This window comes from Furipterus horrens, unplaced genomic scaffold (assembly GCF_987537825.1).
Source record: "Furipterus horrens unplaced genomic scaffold, mFurHor1.1.pri manual_scaffold_11, whole genome shotgun sequence".
NCBI classification, from domain to species: Eukaryota; Metazoa; Chordata; class Mammalia; order Chiroptera; family Furipteridae; genus Furipterus; species Furipterus horrens.
The window spans coordinates 87,093,029-87,099,125 of NW_028327181.1; the positions used below are offsets into that span (position 1 = coordinate 87,093,029).

Below are 6,097 nucleotides of genomic sequence, written 5' to 3' on the forward strand. Positions count from 1 at the left end.
ACAGGGCACACATTTGTGCAAGTTTAAGATCTCAGGGGAGAAGACAGGCCCCGCCGTAAAGGCAGGCTCAGGGATCCAAATATTCTGACAGCCCTAAGACCTGATGATGGGGGGCCACAACAGGGGTCAAGTATGTTGTACATAACTGGCACTTGGTGAGCCAGGGGCCAGAGCACCAGGATAAATTGTTATTTGACTTAATAACCCACACCCCTGGAGGATGATGTATCTTCCAGTTCTCGGGGACAGACTATATTGGGGGACACGGGGGAGAGGAGTCCCTCTTCACCCTTGTTTGACCACACTGCTGCTTGAGGAAGTGCTGGCTACCCCAGGAGTCCTGCTTCAGCCTTGCTTTTCTTGCTTATGGCTCGTGCTATTTGTGTGTATATGTATTTATCTATTTACATTTTAATTCTTTCCCTCGTGGCTAGAGGTGGTTACAAACGTACACATTTCAGTAGAGAAAAACAATTTATTAGTAACCTGGTTCACTCAGCAGGAGGATCAGGTGTCACTTTCTACTACTACTGAGTCCAAGTCCTCATAGGAGGCTCCCTCCTTTGTTCTGGGGAGAGAAAAAGAAGGTCAAAGCTTTTACTCTTGAAAGGAACAATGAAACTATTCATTATTTCCCCCTTTTAGACAGGAATTCTAAATAACTCCCAGTTATTTACATGTCGGAAGGCTCCTCCTCATCAGAGGAACCCATGTTTTGCAAATGCTCTGCCTCTTCTTTTCTGAAAGGGCCATATGCACCCCGCAGCCAGCTCCAGAAACCGCCCTTCTAGAAAACAGAGAGGGAAACTTGATTCCTGCCTGTCCCCCACTTTGTCCCGCCACAGTGCTTGATCTTCCTGAAATTTACCTCCATCTGGCTTTCCACCGATCGGTCCTTATTCAGGAGTCGTGAGAAAAAGCCCCTTGGAGGAAAACGCATACCAACAATTAGTGATTTATCCCTGGCCTTATTAGGACTAAATGGGTACCTGGGTCCATACTCAGAGGCAAAGTCACTGTAGACCTGGGACCTTGGAAATGATTCCTTGCACACTGGGCTTCCAGGGGTTCTCTGTGTCTCTTTAAAATGTCCCTGCCATGTCTCTGGGGTGACCTCTGTGTGTGGTCTGGCATGGAGTACAGGCGGGATTTTCAGCCCCACTCACTGTCCTGGCCCTTGGTCAAGCGCCCTGAGGTGCATTGGGGTGGGGGGTGGGGTGGGGATGCATAGTCACACTGGGCAGAAGCAGTTTGCTCTCTCCAGAAGCATTTCACATCCGTCCCATTTAGACTTAGTCCCACATGCACCCTTTGCTGGGGGTGGGGTTGAGGGTAAGAAGGTGCTTTCAACTTTCTAGCTGCTTTATCCTATAAGTTAAATCACACAACTAAATGCCTGAGTCCAAATAGCAGTTAGCTAAGTTAGCTAGCGTGCTGACTTTCGTACTGCAGGCTGTCACTGCTGAGTGAGTTGTGAAGTCAGTTTACAAGTCACAACCAGCACTAGAATACAAAATATTCTTTTTGACGAAACAGAATAGAAAAAAATCAGAGTGCATAATGAGTCTGTTTTAGAAACGACTTATGTCTGTGCGGTACGTGCGTACTGAGTTCTGACATAAAGTGTAGCTCACAGCCCAAGCACAGGGTAATCAATGGAGAGACCCCCAGCTGTAAAGGCACCATCTTCTTTCTGACACTCACTAGCAGTGTGGCCATGGAGCAAGATATTTCCCTTCCTCCTCTCTGTTTCCTTATTATTAAAAAAAGACAAACTACTGCGTAAGGTCTTGCCCAGTTAAAACTCTATGAAGTTGGGATAAAGGGAATAGAGAGAGTAGGGGCCTGAAAACCAGGAGGACGGGAAGGGATATTTTTCTGCCACCTTACAGGAAGGACTCATATAGTCTACCTTTCGTCAGCCTTGAAGGAGACCAGAGCCTTTACCCTAAGGCCACGTGGCTTTTCCTATCCCTCCCCCAGAGCTTCTACCACCGGCAGGAATAAGTATAACCAAGACCTCCCCCTTTGTTCCCTGTTTCCTTAAAGGACCAGTGGCAGCAGATGCATCTGTGCCAGTCACACACTCTGTCAGCTTTGGCTACGGAGCTCATTTTGCAAAGTCCAGGCAAAGCACCAGAGTGAACAAGTGTTGTTTCCAAACTTAGCGGTTTCCTCACTGTAAAATGAGACTGAGGTAGAGTTCTAAGTTCTCCTCTAGTTCTTTCTTTTCTTTTTCTTTTTTTTTTTTTTTAACTTTTCTAAGCATTTATTTTATGATAAATTTACTTTCAAGTCTTTCTTTCTTCAGTTCCTTATGGGACTTTTTATTTTTCTTTTATTTTCTATGCATCTTCCTCTTCTGGTTCAGGACCAAGCTGCTCTTTTTCAGGGAGGAGCATCTCAGTGCGGCAGGCCTGAGAGCCCTTGTGGGGGTTAATCCACCATGAGCGCCGTAAGCTCTGCGCTGCATCTTGGGAGCTTTGCTCACCTGGATGTGCTCAATGCCCAGAGAGTCTGCACCCCAACCCTTAAGTTCAGCACTGCTCTCTGCAGTTTTAAGCATGTGCAGCAAAAACGCAGCACTCTTTTGGGGGCACCAACCTGCACCCAGCCCCAGTCTTTGGCCTGGGCACTCCTACCAACTCCACCATTGTAAGGACAGAATGGCACATATTGCTTCTGCAAAGTGACATCCTTTAGCTGCTTGGTGGCTTTTCAGATATGCATACCCTTTTGGCCTGGCAGTTTCCCAAGTGTTCTCAAAGTGAACATGAATATTTAAAACTCTTGATTTGCATGATTTTGTGGGGTTTTCTGGGTCAAATGAGTAGCGCACCATTTTCAGAGGTCACCTCAGGCCACCTCCAGGAAGAAGCTCCTCTAGTTGTAAACTCCTACTTTGAAAACTGTCAGACTAATATTTACCTTGGCTTTCCTCCATCATTGTCCGCAGGTGTTCTTTTGGCACAGAACTGTTTTAGGAAGAAAGCGACATCACAATTATTCATCACAATGACCACTCTCTCTAAATCTTTATTTGTTCCCTTCTAAGTAAGGTGATAACTTTCTTGAGGACAGGAATTTGTTGAATATCCTTTGACTCTTCTTCCATAGTCCCTAAGTCCCTAGGATCTTGCAGGGAGCTGGCAATGCGTTTCATTGGCTGCTTTGGATAACATTCAGCAGTTAGTCCCTAATAAAAGCTCTTAGAAGTAGAAAAAGAAACTAAAAGTATCTACCGGAAACAACGCAGCAGCTTTGTTTTAAGTTCAAGAACAAGAGTAGGATGCCTGTTATTACTGTTACTATTCATCATTGTTGAGGAGGTCCTAATCAATTTAATAAGAAAAGTGAAGTATTGGAAAGAGACAAAACGCATGTGCATAGGAGATGATGCCAAACCTAAAAGTGCAAGAGCATCGACTAGAATTTTAATGTCAAGTAAAATGGCAATTCAGTAAGTAAATCCAAAATCAAATGATTAATACGCAAACCTCAAGAGTTTTCCCACGTACCACAAAAGACTAATTTAAAAATGAAAGAAAGATCCCACTTGCAACATCAATAAAAATGCATCAAGTACCTAGAAACGGACTTAACAAAAAATGCGTAAGACCTACGTGATCAAAACATTAAAATTCTTCTGAAGGACATTAGGAAGAATACACGACGTGAAGATACCGTGTTCCTAGTTGTTGTGAAGATGTCAGTTCCCTTCAAATGAACCTACCGATGTAATGCAATCTATTCAAATTCCAAGAGAGTTTTTAAACAAAACCTGGCCAGCTGGTATTTGGCAGGGAAAATATGCAGCAATAGCTACAAAATGTATGAAAAAGAAGATAAAAAAGCAGCAGCTTACCCTACCAGACATCAAAATATGTTATAAAGAAATTGGAATTACATAGTGATACTGTCACTGGTACAAAAAAAGATAACTAGATCAACAGACTAGAGTCCAAAGAGAGCTTTTTAGACCAGGAAAGAAAGAATGAGTCATTCAATAAAAGATTTTAAAACAATTAAATCTTCACGTAGGGGGAAAACAGTCAACCACACTAAAAACAAAACCAATACTAGACAGATTTCTTTTTTAAATTATGAATAAAAGAAATATTATAAAAAGGACTAAAAGACAATGTCAGAGACCACTTTCATGCCATGAGGTAACAAAGGCCTCGCTAACAAAACCCATACCCCATAAGCCGTGAGATGATCGGCAGATAGGGTGACAGAAAATCAACACACATCCTGCTCCGCACAGCCCTTGCCCTCTTCTCCCCTTGTTTGTTTGTTTTCTCCCTGTTGATTTATGGAAGTCCTTTGATATTAAATATCTTCATAGTTTCAGTGGTTTTCGTTGAATTTCAAAATTTCAAATATTTCTCAGTGTTGTGGTCTTTAAGGAGACAGAACAGTCAGGCAAACCATCCTCAAAAAGCTTATCATCTAACTGGGGAGAGGAAATAATGAAACCACATAAATAAACACAAATGCGAGATTAAACTCCATAGAAATTAAATGCATTATAGGAGTTTATAGAAAATCCAAAAAAGCAAAGGCCATATGCTCACTAGAGAGGGAGAGGGTATTGTCTGGGCACTGGCCAATGACTTCTTCCCAGAGACCTTGGCAAGCCACCCCCATGCTAGTCCCCAGCCCCTAGGCTCAGAAGTCAGACTCTTCACCAAGAGAGGGCTCACTTCTTCCGATCGGGGTAGTCTCACCTTGTCAATACTGCAGTGCTAATAAAAAATCAGAAGGCCGAGATTACGGCCTGACAGTGAGAATTACATCTGTTCCACAGACAACACCTGTGTCTACACGATCAGGGAAATACACTCAGAAGCACAGTCAGAAGGCTACTTGGTGAGAACAGAATTAGAACAATAGGAATCAGCTGAATCCCGTGTTTAAAGGAAAAGACTGCATTAGCTGGATCCATGCATCTCCCCAACAGGCACAGCCTGGCTAGTGGGCCGGACTCTCCACGTCTGCTGCCTGAGGTGCCATCTCTACTCTTAGGCACTGCTAGGATGGGCAATGCCCATGTCAGACTCTCCCTCACCTGTTCTGAGCTTTTATTGCTCACCAACCCTCCTGCAAATAGACATGTTTTCTTTAGCAGTTACACATCCAGCCAGGTATTTCTCAAGTCTGGTCGACCAGGAGGCCATTTGGTCCGTACACATCTCTGCTCTGCTCCATGATGTGTTGACCTTGGGGAGCTGCCTTTTAAAAACTTACTTACCATATTTTTAAGTTCTCATGGCAGGGGAATGCCTCACTACTGCCCACGCCCTGAAAGGGTGATAAATCTCACAGAAGAAGGAGGACTAGCAGGGCTGAAATAGGAATTTGAGCTGGCTTTTGAGAGATTCACAGGACTTGCAGCAGAGGCAGAGCAAAATAAGGGAATTTTAGATGGGCAAAGGCACGAACAAAAGTAGAAATGGGCATGGTGTGGCTAGGTTATGGTGGGGGGCTGCCATGACCATTGAAAATGTAAACAAGGTATTAGGTTGGATTAGTAGGGTAGTCAAGATTGTCAGCTAATTATATCACTTTTAATATTAGCTCCTACCTGTTGGGAAAACAAGCCATTGTGTAATTGAAGAAAAGGCACACAGGCAAGCTCCAGGAAGAGGTGAGTATAAATACGACATGCTTTAGAGAGGCCTGATGCAGGATTTAGTTTGCTATGTTTTAACTGAACCTATTTACACCATGCTTTTTACACACTGGAGAAGAAAACCGCTAAGTAAATCTAATCAATTGACAAGATCACACTTTTATCTTTTAGCCATGTCCTTTTGACCAGGGTGACATAACTTTATGAGGGTGGAGAGTCTAAATCTCTCCTCAGTTCAGCCAACAAGAAATCAATGGTAGAAAGAGAGTAATTGGTAATACATCAAATCAACATCATCCATTTTGAGTTGAAGAAATTTTGCTGTCATGTCTACTCTGGCCTAGTATAAGTTCTCACAATAGTACAGTGGCTTGTTATCTTGATTTCAGTTCCACACAATCTCTGGGAGTGGGCTTCCTTTAAAAATCTCTGGAATATAATGTGTAATAAAATAATAAAGCA

The 6,097-nt window shown here is 43.2% G+C and overlaps 1 long non-coding RNA gene across 1 annotated transcript; it reads right to left on the bottom strand.

Annotated features, from left to right (window-relative positions):
• Positions 1–461: 461 nt before the first annotated feature.
• On the bottom strand, positions 462–726 carry LOC149998734 (uncharacterized). Its single transcript, XR_016507206.1, has 2 exons — positions 678–726; positions 462–568 (listed from the first exon to the last, which is right to left on the bottom strand). It is a non-coding gene; the product is annotated as an uncharacterized LOC149998734 (long non-coding RNA).
• Positions 727–6,097: the final 5,371 nt, after the last annotated feature.